Source organism: Pogoniulus pusillus, chromosome 30, assembly GCF_015220805.1.
Source record: "Pogoniulus pusillus isolate bPogPus1 chromosome 30, bPogPus1.pri, whole genome shotgun sequence".
NCBI classification, from domain to species: domain Eukaryota; kingdom Metazoa; phylum Chordata; class Aves; order Piciformes; family Lybiidae; genus Pogoniulus; species Pogoniulus pusillus.
This window is the reverse complement of record NC_087293.1, coordinates 4,709,156-4,727,763: the sequence shown is the minus strand read 5'-3', so window position 1 is coordinate 4,727,763 and position 18,608 is coordinate 4,709,156. Positions and strand designations below refer to the sequence as shown.

At 48.4% G+C, this 18,608-nt stretch overlaps 1 long non-coding RNA gene across 1 annotated transcript; it reads right to left on the bottom strand.

Moving 5' to 3' along the window:
* Positions 1 to 1,304: 1,304 nt before the first annotated feature.
* LOC135188735 (uncharacterized) lies at positions 1,305 to 18,004 on the bottom strand. The gene is made up of 3 exons (XR_010307808.1): positions 17,886 to 18,004; positions 17,101 to 17,308; positions 1,305 to 2,409 (listed from the first exon to the last, which is right to left on the bottom strand). It is a non-coding gene; the product is annotated as an uncharacterized LOC135188735 (long non-coding RNA).
* Positions 18,005 to 18,608: the final 604 nt, after the last annotated feature.

Here is an 18,608-nt window from a genome sequence, read left to right as displayed (position 1 = left end):
GCACTTGATTAGGCGGTGCACTGGAGTGCGAATGGTACAAGAGCAGACGGACGTGCTTAACTAGCGGCTTCAGCCCCTGCGCCGCTATCGGGAGGTCAAGGGAAAGATTAACTGTATCTGACTGCTGTGTCAAAACACTCAATTGGAGCATTTATAAACCCACAGAACTAGTTGCCTCACTTAGCACAGCAGATTTGTTTCCCCTCCATGTAGCTCCTGCAAAGCGAGTCAGGGTAAGTTGCTAGGGAGGAGTTTGCTTTTAGCTCCTTCCAAAGGGTAGAGAGAGATTGGAAAGGTAAAGATGGAGGTGTGCAGGCTCCGAAGCCTGCCTTTTATGTTTAGCCAAGAAGTAAGCCTGGGAAGAAAGATGAGCATTTTTCAGTCACCTCTGCTTGTGGATGATCCACAGTCATTGAAACTTCAGCTCTGCAAGTAGCCTAAGAGCCATTTAAGAGGAGGGGGGTTGGTGGTGGAATTCCCACGTCCCTGCTGCTTGACAGGTATAATGCACCCACAACTCCTGCCTTATACTTCAGACCCCAAAAGTCCTACTTCTCATGTTAGAGATCATAGAATCAGTCAGAGTTGGAAGGGACCACAAGGATCATCTAGTTCCAACCCCCTTGCCATGGGCAGGGACACCCTACCCTAGAGCAGGCTGCCCACAGCCTCATCCAGCCTGACCTTAAACGTCTCCAGGGATGGGGCCTCAGCCACCTCCCTGGGCAACCCATTCCAGGCTCTCACCACTCTCACACTCAACAACTTCCTCCTCATGACCAGTTTGAACCTACCCATCTCCAGCTTTGCTCCATTCCTCCCAGTCCTGTCACTCCCTGAGAGCCTGAAAAGTCCCTCCCCAGATTTTTTGTAGGCCCCTTCAGACAGTGGAAGGCCACAAGAAGGCCACCTGGGAGCCTCCTCTTCTCCAGACTGCACAGACCCAACTCTTTCAGTCTATCCTCACAGCAAAGCTGCTCCAGCCCTCTGAGCATCCTTGTGGCCCTGCTCTGGACATGCTCCAGCATCTCCACATCCTTCTTGTAATAGGTGCTCCAGAACTGGATGCAGTACTCCAGGTGGGGGCTCAGCAGAGCAGAGCAGAGTAGAGGGGGAAAATCACCTCCCTCACCCTGCTGGCCACACTTCTGATGCAGCCCAGGCTCTGGTTGGCCCTCTGAGCAGCAAGTGCACGCTGCTGGCTCCTGTTAAGCTTCTCATTCACCAGCACCCTCAAGTCCCTCTCCTCAGGGCTGCTCTCCAGCCACTCACTGCCCAGCCTGGATTTGTGCTTGGGATGTTTGTTCTTTATTATGCTATAGAACAGACTGAGAGCATTGCTTGGTCTGAGCATACCACAGCAGCACGAAGCCATGGATAATCAGGATTTGGACAACTGGGAACATATCTTTTTAATACAACCTGAAACAAAGCTTCAGCTTTGGCAGAGGTGTGATAAGGAAAAAGGATTTGCTCCCTTTCTGCTCCCAAAACTCAGGTATACTTTCTCAGCATCCAAATTCTATTCAGATTGTCACCTCACATGCTCCCCCTTTTCCACATCAAACTCAGTAGCTGCCATATGCTGTGCAACATCATCAAGGTCAGAACTGGAGAGGTCACTAACATTTGAAGAAAAAGATGCCAAACATCCAGTGTCATCTTTCCAAGAGCACAACTGTCCTGCAACAAACATATTGCAACTGCTTGGAGATGCTGCTCTCCATGCTCTGCAAAAGCCTGTAAAGAGCAACTTGGAGTCCAGATGTGGAAACAGAAAAAACAAGAGGTTCCAGATCTAGAAGAACTCATCCTGCAAACCTTCCCATCTGTTTCTTAGCCTACTCCAGGCCAGAAAGCATTTACTGTTTGAGGGTTCCTGCTCTGCGACACAGACGTGCCCATGTTACCCTGGCAGAAGAAATCAGACAGGACTTCTCCTCTCAAATCACAGGAATGTGTCTGGCTTGAGACAGTCTGGATTAACCAGATGCTTCAACACCCTGAGCTATGCTGCAGGAGGGCAATTTTGTTTTTAAACTGCACTTAGCAGTGTTCTGACTTGCAGGTTTCCCTTTTTAATAGTAAACACATTTTATAGGTGCCAGAGAATATTTCAAAGCATTTCAGTGGAGTTTTTACCTCCACAGCCTGGGGGCACACACAATGAAACAACAGCTGAGATCCAATTACTGAGGAATATTCCCAAGTGTATTTCCATAGGTAATTTGTTAGTCTGTTGGAACATGCAAAGTGATTTTTCTCCACTTCTTGATGCTTTACCTCAGCCTCTTTGGTTGAAGATTTCTATCCAGATTGCATAATTACCACCACTGAAAAGGAATCCACACAACTGCTGCCTTCTCTGGGGGAGCAAGTTGACAGCAGCCTCCAAGACCCAATCCTCACCTATGATTTGACAAAAAAAAAGCTCATCAGCCAGCCACATTGCAACGCTTGCTACCATCTGAGCCACTCATTGTCCAATCAGTTTGATGCATAAAGACATGGGAAGCCTAAAAGAATTTTTCCTTCAGCATCCTGTTTATTGATTTAGCAAAGAGCTGACACAGATGTACAGTTCTAGAGACAAGTGGTAATGCAATCCCTTCATCTGCTGTCACTCAAATTGCACAAGCCAGCTGCTGCCAGAAGGGGAGGAGTGGCCACCCTGCTCATTTTGGGACTGTCAGACAGCCCAGCCGTGAGCTTCATCCTCGTTTGGGAGATACTCTCAGGCTGACAACACATCCACACTGTGTGTGCCATCACTGTGCCCAGGAACCGTCCGTGTACTGGGTACACAGAGCCAGGCATGGCAGCCTTCCACCCTCCTTGCAGCTGAAAAAGAGGAACCATGGCATGAATCGACCCAGATGCCTCCACCACCACAATGGTCATGCTAGGGTTGGCCTCATGTTCCATTAGTGGGTACCCACACCTTCAAAACCAAGCCAGTAACATCTTACAGGTTCAAAGGTGGGCTGGCCTCTAAGGGAGGCAGCTTGAGAGAGTTACCCTCTTCATTCACAAGTCAGAACCATTACCTCTGGTGAGACATTCTTGGATAGGAGTCTGCTTTCAGAAACAGGAGACAGAAATTCAAGAGCCAAAGTTTGGGTCAGAGTGACAAGGAACATAATCAGAAAAGAGCACAGATGAACTGCCTGTGAATTCTGCAGATAATTCAGGGCAAATTAAAGCATCTGAAATCCTACTGAGAGCCACTGATTTAGAATTATGAAGTTAACTTACAGCAATCATTTTCTATATGAAAGCAATTACAGATGGGTTAAAAGCTTCTGTTATTACGGACTGCACAGGGCTGCCACAGAGGGTTCAGTCTCCCAGGATGAAATTTTAGCCTTCATGAAAAGCTCCTGCATCCTGTATGCCAAATCTTGCTCACCCATCAGAAAGCCATTGAACATTATCCATTTTATTAACCAATGCAAATGCAGACAGTCAGGGAGAGGTAGATAGGGAACATCCTGCTTGCCAGTAAAACACACACACACACACAAATCATCATGGTTCACTTCCCAAAATAATCACACAGGCTCAAATGCACAGCTGTGATGAGTGGCAAATTTCCAAGTCTTAATGCACCAGAAAGCAGAACTGTTGTTTGAAGTGGTCATCTCCTGAAGGGAAGGGAAAAAGTCAAGGGAAAGCTTGTGAGAAACCTCCAAATGCCAGGCCATCCCCAGAAATAGCCTGGGAGTGCCTGCGGGAAGGTCATCAGCCATGGTGACAGTGGCCTCCTCTCTATGCTGTCTGGCTGCTACCAGGGCAGATCCTCAAGTGCACATCCAACAGCAGCTCACAGAGGAGTTGCCCCAGTGAAAAGGGGAGATAGCAGAGAACAACAGCTTGGATCCTGGCTCATTGCCACGAGCAAGAGGAGAGAGGTCACTCGGTCTGATGTCACAGCCCTTCCTGTGATGGACAACTCTCATCACCTCTACTGCCCATAATGCTAGGAGCCCCAAGATCACTGCCTGTCCTGCCTGCACCCAAGCCAGCCCTGGTCCTGGCAGGTTCACATCGCAACGGCTTGCACATGGGGCTGACAAAACCACTTACCAAAACAATCTGTTCTACTGAGCCTCTTCCTTCTCTTTCTCCCTAATTGGGCTTTATTTCTTCTTTGGTGCTTTCTGTGCAGTTAAAGGAGTTGTCAGACCTTTTGTTTCTGGAATGAAAATGAGGTGATGACTGCAAAGTGCATGACAATGAGCCAACCACTGAGAGGATCTCCATCATGAGTCTTTGAACATGAGCTTCAGGAGGAGGCAAAGGGGAAACCTGCCCAAGATCTGATAGAAACCAAACATTCAGGAACAGATGATCTGTCAGTAGATGTGATAGTAGGGATATTTGGGTTTCTCCCACTGCAAAGGCTGTGAAAGCAAGAAGGGTAAGAAATGACAGCCAGCCTGGCCCTGTGTCAGCCCCTCTGGAGGCAGGGAGCAGCTCTGGGGAGCCCCAGGCTTCCTTAGGCTGACAAGGCAGGAGATATTTGTCCCACAGGAGCCAGAAAGCTCTCAAAGGACTCAGCACAAGGCTCTGGTGGCCAGCATGCATGCATGACTGAGGTCATCTGTTACAAATACATGAAATTTCATCACTAAAACACCAAGGGTTCTGATAATTGCACTCTCAGCAAGTTTGCAGATGACACCAAGCTGTGTGACACAGTCAACTTGCTAGAAGGCAAGGACATGGAGAAGCTGGGGAGGTGTGCCCAGGCCAACCTCATGACATTCAACAAGGCCAAGTGTAAGGTTGTGCACTTGGGTCAGCACAATCCCAGGCTGGGTGGGGAATGGCTGAGAGCAGCCCTGAGGAACAGGATCTGGGGGTCTGGGCTGATGAAAAGCTCAATATGAGCCTGCAGTGTGAGTGCAGCCCAGACAGCAACTGTGTGCTGGGCTGCAGCAAGAGCAGTGTGGGCAGCAGGGCAAGGGAGGGGATTCTGCCCCTTTGCCCTGCTAACCTCAGACCCCACCTGGAGTACTGTGTGCAGTTCTGGAGCCCCCAACACAAGAGGGACATGGAACTGTTGAAGCCAGTCCAGAGGAGGCCACGAAGATGCTCAGAGGGCTGCAGCAGCTCTGCTATGGGGACAAGCTACGAGAGTTGAAGCTCAGCAGCCTGGAGAAGAGAAGGCTTCAAGGAGACTTTGTAGTGGCCTTCCAGTATCTGAAGTGGGCTGCAGGAAGGCTGGGGAGGGACTATTGACAAGATCTTGTAGTGACAGGTCAAGGGGTAATGGGTTTGAACTGGCAGAGGGGAGATTTAAACTAGATGTTATGAGGAAGTTCTTTGCAGTGAGGGTGGTGAGATACTGGCACAGGTTGCCCAGGGAGACTGTGGCTGCTCCCTCCCTGGAGGTGTTCAAGGCCAGGTTAGATGAGGCCTTGAGCACCCTGCTCTAATGGGAGATGTCCCTGCCTATGGCAGGGAGTTGGAACTGGATGATATTTGAGGTCCCTTCTAACCTAAACCATTCTGTGATCCTGTGATTGTCATGGGACTGAACTCAGCGTTGGGAAGGCAACAAGAGAGCAAGAGTTCAGCATAACACATGAGGGGGAAACCCACTGCATTGTCAGTGTGCACTAAATCCTGGTTGGGGAAGTTGAAGGGAAGGATTCTCACTAGATTCAAAAGAGCCTTGTTAGGGTGAGACAGAGTGGCTCATTCTCCTTACAGAAATCTTCCACTCCACCTTTCCTAATGGAACTCCAGATTCTGCTCTTCTTGCTTTCCATGAGGGCAACTGCCAAGTTCTTTTGACAGAAGGGCTGTAAGCTTAAATACAGAGATCCCTCAAAGGTAGGTTTGTGCCCTCCTAATTTCACCAGGGCAAGAAAATACCTCAACATGCCACACAGCCAGCAAAACTCCTGGGTAAGAGAAGCTGAGGGTTGTGACCTCCATAAGTCACATTACCAGGCACTGCCCAAACAGTCTAGCATCCTTTCTGCAGCCTTCAGACAAGTTCAGGTGCTGGTTCCCTGAATGGGTTCCTGGCTCCAAGGTAAAGGCGATAAATAAGTGAAACAGTTCCCTGCATTCCCAGAAATTCCCACTTAAGGTGGATTTGGAGTCAAAATTTCCCTACTCACACCTGAGAAGCTCTACTCAGAAAGGTATCTTCTTGGAGGGGGGAATAAAAGAAGCTGGCCATAAAATTTGACCAAACTCAATCTTTTCCTCTTTCTGCTCATCTTCCCTATGAAAGTTTCCATGGCATAGTCAACACAAGAAATTGCACTTATTTAGCACTATTGATCCAGCTTACTTCAGTAACAAACCACATTAAGTTAAAATCGATACCAGCCACTCTTAAACTGATTTAGGAGTGTCCACACAAAGGGGCTAGCACCAATTTAGACAGATCTGTTTTGTAACCAATTCAGTTAAAACATGTGATCCAGGGGTTGAGCCTGAAGGCATCAATTCCCAGGGTTCAAAGGCATTGACTCCCAAGTTTCATCAATGGCTCCCGAGGGACAAGACCCAAAAGGTTAAGTGTCACTGACCAATATCCATCTGTCTTGGCAAAGCCTACAACTCTCCCTGGCTCCAAAAGCCAAAGAGCTGGGGAGAAATCCAAAGACCTTGGGGTTAATTTATTTCTGCAGCTCAAATGCTCAAATATCAGATCGGGGGGGGGGGGGGGGGGGAATAGAAACCCTACCAAACTGAGAATGCTGGAGACAAACAGATCAGAAAGCTACGTTTTATTTCTCCCCCTGGAATATTTACTCCAGAAGACACATGCATTGCAGATAGCTTTGCCCGCTATAAATCCACCAGCACTGTGCTTCACAGTTCATTCTGCAGCAGCATCCAAGTGGCTGAGGTTAGGAAAAGCAGCCCAAGGAGGAGTCCAAGTGCTGTATATCACAGCAGCCTGGCTGGGTTTTGACACCTTTTGCTAGTTTAATATCTAACATGTGCAGAAGAGGCTCGAGGTGAGCACTGAGGAGCAGAGCACAAATTTCATCATAGACCATGACATCAGAGCATTGCAGGCAGCTCTGAGCCAGGCTGTAAATCTCCCTAACAAGGAGGAGGGGAAAAGGGATTCACATTTCAAAGGAGATGGGGTTTTAATCATAGAATCAACTAGGTTGGAAGAGACCTCCAAGATCATCCAGTCCAACCTATCCCCCAGCCCTATCCAGTCAACCAGACCATGGCACTAAGTGCCTCATCCAGGCTTTGCTTGAACACCTCCAGGGACAGTGCCTCCACCACCTCCCTGGGCAGCCCATTCCAATGGGAAATCACTCCCTTTGTGAAGAACTTCCTTCTAACATCCAGCCTATAATATTGAGTGAAGTGCAATCTGAGGGGTCTCTGCCAGATACAAGCCTTGCTGCCAAAGGCAGGCAACAAGAAACAGTTTGGTGTTACCATTCTTAGCCAAAGAGATGGAGCCCAACCCCTGGGAGGTCCTTCCACTCCTGTGCCTCAGCCCCCCAAAAGTTGACATGTCATAGAGAAAAAGGTGAAGATTAGACTTAAGCTTCAGAGGGAAGCTTTATCAAAACTTTGTTCAGGACTCAGGGGTTTTTGAAGCAAACGTTGGGCTGGAGAACTCTGGTTCATCTATGGCAGGGAGGAAAGAGAAGAGATTCCCCCTCTTTTATTGCCATGATAGAAGAAAAATAAGAGGCCTGTTTAGAAAGGTGCAATGGTGACCAAAGAGGCAGATTTTAAGACACCATGAGGAAACAGTAATTGGTTAAAAGGAACTTCCCTGAAGCTTTCACTAAACCCACCACAATCTGATTCTTTGAAAAGGCAGCAGGTGAAGCTCAGAGCTCCTGTGCTGTTCTCCCCATGGCAGCTGATAGCCCAAGGCCTCTCTGTCTCCAAAGAGAGGGGAGGCATGAGCCAAGTGCAGAAGCTCCCAGCACACAAGGACTTCTATAAATCCATCAGGAAATAAAGACCAAACCCTAATTTTAATCAGCTTGCAATGAAGATCTGCAACAGACCTACCTAAAAAAACCCAAACTTAGAACAATGAAGCCCAAAAATATTCCCTTCAGGGCTCTTTTATACTGTGGTGGAAAATGTGACATTGTATAGGATTATAGAACCAACCAGGCTGGAAGAGCTCATCCAGTCCAACCTAGCACCCAGCCCTAGCCAATCAACCAGACCATGGCACTAAGTGCCTCAGCCAGGCTTTGCTTGAACACCTTCAGGGATGGTGACTCCACCACCTCCCTGGGCAGCCCATTCCAATGCCAGTCACTCTCTCTGCCAACAACTTCCTCCTAGCATCCAGCCTACATAGGGCCAGTATTTTTTGTTTTGGCTAAACCCAGACTTTTGTTTCAGTTTCACCAGACCAGTTTTAATTCTAAGTTCATAGTGGCAACAGACACAGGATGGTCTCAGAAGCATCTGCACAATGCTGTCAGATTAGCAGAGATAACTCTCTCCCAAGCTACCAGCCTGCTACCAAATCCTTCTGTCACAAGAGCCACACACTTCTAGTCTCTAATCTCTACTAATATATTTCTCTTCTTACCTCCTTTCTCCCCACCCCTTCCCAGGAGCCACAGGCATCTTTTCTCATCCTTATTCATTACCTGGAGAGATGAGGATCAGCCAAGCCAGTGAAAGCCCTCGAAAAGGCAGGAAATACCACACTTCATTGCTGCTCATTCACCTACAAAATATGCATGTTCAGGCATCTTCTTACCTAAGCTGCTTTTAAGCCTGCCATTCAGAAGCGGTTTGGGGTTTAAGTTTGGGGCTGTAATTCTGTTTTATGATATTCTGAATACTTAGAACAGATTCTGGAATCATTTTACCTGCTATTACCAGGTCATCATTTGTTTTAGAGAAAGATTCAAGAGTTCTACTTACATTGCTGAATGAAACACAAGAATGTTTTGGAAACAGAAGCAAACCTTTTAAACTTCAAACAATGAATTTATTTCTTTTACTTTAAAGCCTCATGCACTTAGGTTTAGATTCTATTGTCCCATAAAATAGCATGGAATGCATCTTTTCCCAGAGTCAATAAATAAGGTAAAGAAAAAAAACCTGCTTCCACACTTTAAGGATAGACTCTACCCAGCAGTAAGGAGGGACAAAGCCTGCTGAGATATCCTGCCCCAGGCCTCAAAGGGCAAAAAGCACCCTGTCCACAGCCATGATTCAGAAGCCAAAGGGTACAGAGATCAGCTGGAGAGTGCCTTACAGTGTGGCCACTGATTCAACAGGAAAGATCAAGAAAGGAGCTTTAGCACATCCTGGCAGTACAGGGATTTTACAAAGACCTGAGGCACTCAGGTCTCAGAAGCTTGAGCAGGGTTTGGTACTTGCATCCCAGGCTCCAGGGCAGAAAAGTCCTCTCTGCAAGCTGCTTTAGATCCACAATTAACTGCTCCAACAACCACCACAAGGGACTGAAGCTCATTCTCGCCCTGCAAGCAAACATATCCAGGCAGAGTAGCCATCTCCTTCCCCTGACACTACACTGAAGCCCTTATTTAGCCAGCAAAGCACTCACGTTCCTGCTCACTTCAGAGCCCACAGCAGAGCTGGGAGAGCTGGCATCTGTCATCAGGTTTAATACTCCAGCTGAAAGATGGAGCCAAGGCTTTGTGAGCCGGAACGCCGATGACAAATTTCAGATCAAGGACACTGACCACGTGGCCGTGATTACCATCAGGGCTTTATTGGCAGGGAGAGCCAGTTGGTGGCTCTCACAGCCATTTAAGGCCTTCTCTGATGCAGAGAAGGAAAGAAAATCCCATCTGGTAGGTGCTCTGATGCAGGGAAACACAGATTAAGAGGCTTCCTCTGGTGAGGAAGTACTTTCCAAATCACCACATCTAAACAAAAAAATTAAGCCTGTGTCCTTATGAACAGAAAGCCATGCTGGGAGAAGCTCCTGACTCTCTGAAGAGCATCCTCACTGCCAAATGCTAACACTAACAGCACTGATGGTGGCAAGAGGGTTGCATTTAGTCCAGCCTCTTCTATGTGAGCACATAAACACATTTTTGCAATGCCAAGCACACTTCACAAGACAAAGACTTAAAACTCAATTGCAGAGAATGCTGCACACAGCAAGAAGAATCTCATCTATTTTCACTGTCTAATCTAACTCATGTAGCAAGGCTTTTACCACACTGCTAAGCACATTGTGGGCCAACCTGGGAGAACCTGGCGCATTCCAAACAGATCACTTCTGCTTCCCCCAGAGACACTGGAATGGGAGAAAGCTGTAGCAGTCCAAGTCGACCTCTCCAGATCCTGCATCTGGCCCCACACCATCCCTTGTCACATTTGCAGTCACTTCTTACCTCAGTTTGATTCTCAAATGCCACAGGCTGAGCTGGGTTTGCATTATCCCAGCAACAGTAGCAACAACAGAAAGAGAGATTGGGGTTTGTGGCTTCAAAAGAAGTGCTTCTAGACCACATCCTCACAATCTTTTCTGCTCTCTGCTTGTGATCAGTTTAGCACATTCAAACCCTCCTGCAGTGCCCTTACAACACAGGATGTCAGGGATTATAGCCAGCCCCACCTGGCTACAGCCTCCCTTCAGGTAGTTGTAGACAGCAATGAGCTCTGCCCTGAGCCTCCTCTTCTGCAGGCTGCACACCCCCAGCCTCTCCTCACAGAGCTGTGCTCCAGGCCCCTCACCAGCTTTGTTGCCCTTCTCTGGACACATTCCAACATCTCAACATCTCTCTTGAATTGAGGAGCCCAGAACTGGATGCGGGACTCAAGGCCTGACCAGTGCTGAGTAGAGGGGCAAAATAACCTCCTTTGTCTTACTGGCCACACTGTTCCTGATGCAGGCCAGGATGCCACTGGCTCTCTTGGCCACCTGGGCACACTGCTGGCTCATGTTCAGCCTACAGGTCCCCCTGCCCACCATCCCATCTGTCCTGTGCTTGCTCCTCCAGCTTGCTGAGCATCTGTGGAGATATATAAGCTAACATCTGCCTTTGAATTCACATTGTACAAGATGCTATCAGCCTCGATCCCACAACCCACATGTGTGTTATGCAAAAGGGTTCTCAGCATGCAGGAGGAGTCTCCATTAGCATGGCCTGCCAGCATCTGCAGGATTGAACCCAAGAGGTCTGCAGTAGACTCCCACCTCTCTTCTGCACTGTAATCATCTGCCAGCCTGGAGAACAGGGATTAGCACAGATCCCTGAAAGTCCACATCAGCACCTCACCGTGGGCAGCTCAGGCCAAGGCCTGGAAGGGAGAGACAAAAAGCACCCTGGAAGCCAAAGTGTGCAGAGATCAGCTGCAGAGCACCTTACAGCGTGGCCACTGATTCAAGAGGAGAGATCAAGAAAGGAGCTTTAGCACATCCTGGCAGTACAGGGATTTTACCAAGAATAAAAAACTTTTAAAGCCATTAACTCAAGTTTGTTTAATGAAGATTTGCAAAGCACTGAGCAATACTCAGGCACCATTAAGCCCAGACTAACAGCATCACACACTAACCACCAAGTGTCAAGACGTAGAGAGCTGCCTACAGATGCAAAGAGGCACTTAGCCATACAAAAAGCCCTAACAGGCTCAGTGTCTCATTTACACCTTCCCAAGTCGTTTCATTGCTCCTGGAGGTACTCCTGTGAGCATGGAGGTTCAGTTTATGAGGAGATGCCTCCAGACAAAAGACCTTTCAACTCTCTCCTTGCCACTTGCTTCTACCCCTCTGCCACCCAAGAGGGGAGCAGCTCACTTCTCCAAACCTTCCAGTTCTGCAGGCCAGTTTCACTAAGAGGCACCATTTCCCCCAAGCTTTAATTCTGTACTTTCTCCAATTCAAACTGTGCAAACCAGCAACCATCTCATTCCCCGTAGGGGCCACCAAATTATTCTGTCATGGTTTTTAAAGATAGTGACAGAAATTAAGCTGGTAAATTAAATTGGAGAGAAAACAGAATTCTGTTTAGAAAGAAATGCAGAGACAGACATTACAAAGCAGTTACCACATCCCAGGCAACCCCCCTTGAATTCTCCCCCAACCCAACAACTAAATCTGTACTCCCCAGTGCTCCAATCCTCCCCCACCCAATGCCTCCACCATGCAAGAAGCCTAACCAAGCCCCTGGAGGCCCCAGAACAGAACTACTGCTTACGTGATCCTCTCTATAAAGTAGCTCCTGCCAGACCCAGGTGTGCTAGTTTGAAGCTAGCTAGAATGTTTTGGTGAGAAGGACTGGATCACAGGCTGTGAAAGAGGAACAAATGGTGATGTCTGCTGCACTCATAGGCTTGCTGAGAGGCATAAGAGCAAGAATCCAAACATAGAGAAGGGAGTCGCTCTCTGTCCAGGCTGTGGACTGCATTTCTCTCTAACCTCACTCTCTGTCTCTCTGATTAATCCACTTTGCTTTCTAACCCCCCTGGCCAATCTCCATTCTCCCTTGGGGCACAGGGCAACGTCTGGGGTAAGGTAGAGGGGTGGGAGAAGGTGGAAGGGCAGTTGGGAGCCCCTCCTGGGGACTCAGGTTTCTGGAAGGGCTGTTGCATTTCTGTGTTACCTTTTACCTTACATATTTCTGTCTATAACTGTATATACTGTAAATCTCTGCTTGTCTATTGTGCTAAGCTGTAAATATAAGCTTCATTCAATTTCCAGAGCCAGCTGAGTCTAGTCTGGGTGATTTCCAAAGTGTGTTGGGGCAGGGAACACCCAAACCATCACAGCAGGGCAGGAGGAGGAGGAGGAGGAAAGGAGAACGAGATGGGCTTGCTGTGATTTTATAAAGAGATAGCAGAATTATGGAGTTGAATAACAGTCTTCTAGTCCCCAGGAGATTTTTTTTTTAACCCTAAAATTCTCAGCCTGGGACATTGAACACAGCCAGGATGGAGGCTTTGGCTGGATGAAAGTCAATAGGATCAGGCCAAGAGCATTTTCAGTTTCTCAAACTGTTTCGACTGCTGAAACAAAGCACCCTGCCTTGGAGAACAAGTATCAGGGGAAGAGGCATTTCTGCAGCCATCCTACCTCAAGCTGGTTAGACTCACTCTTAGAGGTCTTTTCCAACCAAACCAATTCTGTGATTCTAAATTGACTCTTCCCTTTTCCTTCCCTTCAAAGCAATAAATGCAAGAGAGGATTTATAGCTTTTTAACAAGTGCCACAGAACATCCATTTCATTAATTTATTGGGGGGGAGGGGGGGAGAAAGAGGCTGCAGCAGTGGGGAAGATGCTGCTAGTTCAATAAATTCTCCCAGAGCATTGCTTTGAAGCAAACAACTCTGCAGATCCAGGCTGTGGATGTCACAGCAGAGGCTTTTATCCAAATGAGCTCTGCATTCAACAGGGTGACTAAAATGCTTCAATAATAAAAAATAAAACGAGAAAAAAAACCCAACAAAACAAAAAAGAAGAGGGTGGAGACAAAGAAGCTGCTCTCTACAAAAAGCAGCAGATCACTGACATGTTGTTTGAACTCCCAGTGGTGTATTAAAAAAATAAAGCTCTTCCTAACCACAGCTGCATCCTTAGCCTGCGCTGCTGTGTTATTTTAGCTCAGAGGGGAAAACGACACTTGCTAATCCCTGGTGCTTCTCTCCTCCTCCTCCCTCCCCCCCCCACCTCAGCCCAGAAAGGGAAAAAGTGTTTGTTTTCTTTATGCCCAGTGTTTACCATGCAGATGGTGTGGCTCTGCTCCCTCGGGAAGAGAGAGAAAGGGAAGAATAGAGAGAGGTGGCTTCGGGGCAGGATCCTTCCCATCTGACTTACTGGTGAGGTTGGAGCAAGTGAAAGGGACAGTCTGGCCCCCACTCCCAGCACAGCAGGGCTGCAGATGTGCACAGCGAACACAAAACCCTGCCTGAGCCCACAGCATTGCTCTGACAATGGAAAATAAATAGCTCCGTGTTTGTTTATTTAACTTCTGAGGGATTTCTTTTGTGCTACTGAAGAGGAGGAAATGAGAGCGACCAGGCAGCCCCACAGACCCTGCTGCTGCTGCCACCAATCCTTGCTGCAGAGCCCAATGTTCTCTTGCTTCACTCCAGGGTAGCCTGCAGGGATGTGGTGCTGGCCCTGTGCAGAGCCACCTCGAGATGGCCAAACACATCCTAGGTGTGAGGTCTCGCCAAGGGGTAGGCAGTGCTCCTTGGCCACCCATGTGCTCACAGAGGATCCAAGATCCAGAGGCAGCTCCTAGTTCTACCCTGCTCATGACCAAGGACCATCACACCAGTTGCCACATCTGCACAGCTCTACAAGGCTGCATTGCTCAACAGCTTGTCACTAAATGAAATGGTTTGGTGTACCTAAAAGGGGTTGCTTGGTGTCCAGGAGCACCCTGACTATTGTGCTGCCTGCTGCACATCACCACTGTAGCAGGGATGACAGGGAAGTGCAGCCTGGGGATGGGAGGCAGCCAGGATGGAGATGCAGGGTGGGACAGGGGGTGAGAGTTCCTCACGATGGGAACTTCCCTCCCCCACACTAACAGCTACTCAGCACCAGAAACCGTGGCACAAAGATTCCAAAGGAGCAGAGGTGGAAGGATGGAGCAGTGAAATATGGATCAAGGTTACCCAGCCAGTCTCTAACTGAGCCAAGACAAGAAGTTTTATCTCCTGGCAATTCCTGTAGTGGTGATTTCCACTAGATCGTGGCATAGTGACAAGCTTCAAGCTTCCCAGTTTCCATTTTGCCTTTTCATTTGATATCACTTCTCCCTTACAGAGAGCAAAGCAGGGGCAGACAGATACCAACATGTGCAAACACATCCTTACCCTTGCTATCCAGAAGAGCATATCAAACAAGCCTGACATCAGTAGCTCAAGCACATACTGTTCTCTCCCCACACTGCTCTCTGTGCATTTTATCAGCAGCAAACCTTTCATTTGCACACCTATGGCTGAGATCCATATCAAAGGCTTCAGCTTTCCCTCTACAAAAGCAAACTGAGAACACAAACCAACAAATCACATCGCCCCTAAGCCGCGACAGACTCGCTGGTGCCCCACCTGAGGACTGCTTCAGAATTGAGACTCAAGCTGCAGAAAATCACTGTCAGATTTATCGAAGGTACCAAAGTATCGGGAGAAGTAGTGGGGCAGCTGGGTGACCATCCTGAATGGTGAGGACAGGTCAACCTGCTGGGAAGCCCCATGAAGCTCCCATTGCCTCTGTCCTCAGTGGAAACCAGTTGTGTTTCCTCCAACCTGCTATGTGCCTTTCCCTAGGTCATAGAATCATTCTGCTTAGGTAATTGATGATCTGAAAGGACTTTTCTAACTCTCCCAACTCTGGCACTACCTGAGTGTGTTGAACACCTCCAGGGATGGAGATTCAACCACCTCTATAGGGAACATATCCCACTGTTTGAGAACCCTTTCAGCACAAAAGGTTCTTCTAACATCCAGCCTAAACCTCTCCTGATGGAACTTGAGACTATTTCTTACTGTTGTATCACTTATTTCTAGGGAGAATAAGCCCCACCTCACTCCAGCCTCCTTTCAGGGAGCTGTAGAGGGGGATAAGGTCTCCCCCCAGCCTCCTCTTCTCCAGACCTAACACTCCTGGCTCCCTCAGCTGCTCCTCACCAGCCTCTTCAGACCCTTTCCCAACCTCACTGCTCTTCTCTGGGCCTGCTCCAACACCTCCATGTCTTTCTTGTCAGGATACTTTTACATCATCACCAGAAAATTAACTCCATTTAGACCCACATCTGAGGGATTTTCCATTCCTGTTCAGGCACTGTGTCTCTCCCCCCAGGTCAGCCTGGCTTGTGGGCACAGGCAGTCACATCCTCAGCAACTGCTAAAGGCAAATATTGAAGGAAAGGCTGAAGGCTGGCAGGTGTTTGTTTAAACAATTGGGAAACACACAACTCTTATCACAAAGTGCTCTGTTTGAGCTGCTTTGCCATCAGATAAGAGTGACACAGAGAGGTTCCTAAAGAGCAGACAAAAATAGTGTTTTTTCCCCAATTATTACTTCTAAAGTTTTCTAGTTCTAGAGTGGAGTCATTCATTTTATTCTGCAGAGACATCTTCTGGTTTCCAGGCTTGTTTCTAAGAGTCTTCCCATGTATAGCAACACCTTCTGCTCCCTCTCATCTCTGCCATGCTACTCACTGCAGTACCCAAGCACCTCACAAATCTCAATTAACCTCAGTCATCCTGGGAGGCAAAAGCATGTTAATAACCCTGTGGCAGGCAGGGATGGACTGAAGCAGGGAGCACAGGAGGCCAGCAGCTCCCAACGAGTGCCAAGGCACAGTGCCTGGCCGACCAGGAGCAGAGGTTAAACGAGAGCTTCAGGGCTCTGCACCTTCCCAGCAGCGTGTCAGGAGCACTTGACACAGCAATGCTGCTCCAGGAGCTGGTGGCAGAGCCAGTTCAGCTGGAAATATGGAGGCTAATTGCATCTTAGCATCCTCACTGAAATAGTTTTGCTCAACAAGATGCAACACCTAAACCACCATGTCGGTTTTTCTAGAGGTATTAACAGGCTTTGTATCCCAAATTGCTGCTTTTCCAGCCTGAATTCAAGCCTACTGATTTATCACCCAGCTTCTCCTATGCTCTGATATGGGTCCCATCACCACTCTGCAACTTCTACTGGCCTACAAACCGCTGCTCTCATTTCCCAAGCAAGGACTGGAGCACAGACAGATTAAATTGGTTAGCTGCTATCATGCACATCTACAGCACAGCAAGGACACCCCAAGTCAGAGGCTCAACTTAACATCCTTTCAGCTGTTCCGTGGTTCCTGTGAGATATCAGCTGGGATTTGACCTTGTAGTTACTTGAGCAAAGATAGGGAGCTTTAATAGAAGCTTCAAAGAAGCAGCATTACATAGCTGCTCCCTGTATCATGGCCAGATCACACTAACATGTCTTTAAATTATGCATTACAGAAGGCAGCAATGGGAGATCAAGGCTGCTCGGATCTTCCCAACAGAAACACTCAGTCTTTAGACAGCAGCTTTATCACGAAGTTTAAGGCCATAGAATTACAGCTACTTGGTTTTAGTCTTCCTCTGACCCTCTCAAAAGGCAATTTCCCAGGTTATAAAGCCACCTAAAACATGATACATGTTACCTTACTCCCATCTTCTCAGGAGCGTTAGCCCATGAAACAGCAGGAGGTCAGCTCCAGAGCCTCGTCCGTGAGTAAAGCAGCTTGGTCCGTGGGAGCTTACAGGCAACAGCCTCCACTTCTCGGGGACACACACCAGGAGAACTCAGCACCACGAGCAGCACAAAAAGTCCACCCCCTTGCCTCCTCCAGACCGGGCTGAGAGCTTCTTCTGCCACCTTAAACAGGAGATTAGCAGCTTCTCTTCCCCCACCACAGCCTCTCCTTGTTTGTTACCAATGAGATACAGCCTAGACAATTAGCTAGTAATTAAACATCTCTTCCAGGGCTTCTAGGGCACTGGTTCCCAAGCTGAGACTAAACCTCTGTCCCACTGCTTCAAACATGGGATATATTTTTGGCTCTAAGTGGCTCTGCTGCCCTTCTCACAGCTCCGGGGCAATGGGTGACACAGGGGCTGTGACTTCCCCAGCCCAGCGCCTGCCTCGCTTGCTGCTCCCCCTTTATCTCTTTGCTGCAGTAGATAAACAGCAACGCAAGCAACCAGAGCTCTTGGTCCCCTGCCAAAATCCCTTCCTCTCTGCAAATTGCCTGGAAGAACGTCTGTGACACCAGGCTTTGCACTGCCCTATTTTGCTTTTCTGGGTTTTTTTTCACTTCACCTCCCCCCCCCACCCTCAGCGTTTCTCTGCCTTCTGGAGTCGTTCTCCTCTTTGGAGCTCCCTGATCCATTGCATCTGCTGCGTTTGCAGGTGCTCCCCTCTCCTGGGGCGTGTGGTTTCTCTCACCTGCTCACTTGACATGCTCTAAGCCTTCTGTTTGCTAAGCTTAGAGATTATTCTGCCAGCCAGGAAACCATGTGAGGTTGGTGGCAAGACTCAAAGTGAAAACAAAACTGGAGAGAAAAGCATTCAAAGGGACTGCAAAACTGCTCGGATTAACAGCAGGTGACAAAGAGGCTTTAAGAGGCAGGCCAGCTGCACACACTCTGATTTGCCCTGGATCTCACAGCAAAATTCATTTGCTGATCTCAGGTGCCAAAGGAAAAGAAAATCATTTGATCCAAGGAGAAAATCCCACCCATGCTGGCCTTTGCCTGGGGCAGGATGGGGTGTGCTGGCAAAGCCAGAGCTGCTGGTCCCAGCAGCAGCCACGGTGACAAGCTGAGACCCTACTCCCCATCCTCACCCTGCCTTGGGGATGCTAATTTGGGGGTTTTCCTCTGGAGCATCACATGGATCCATCATGACTTATGCTAACTGCCTGTGGAAGAAAAAAGCACTTCCCTTCTCTCTTTCCTTCAGTGCTTGGGTGGGATAGCAGCAAAGGCAACAGGGCTGATGACCCCTTGGCAGCAGCAGGTGTCTGGGGAGGCAGTGGGAGCTCAGCCCAGCACATGCTGCGTGGAGTGGGACGACAGTGGAGGTCAGTCAGCAAGACATGTCCACTCTGAATTAAAAACAGGAGCATTTAATAAGAAATGTATCTCTGAGTCATGATGCTCCAGGGAC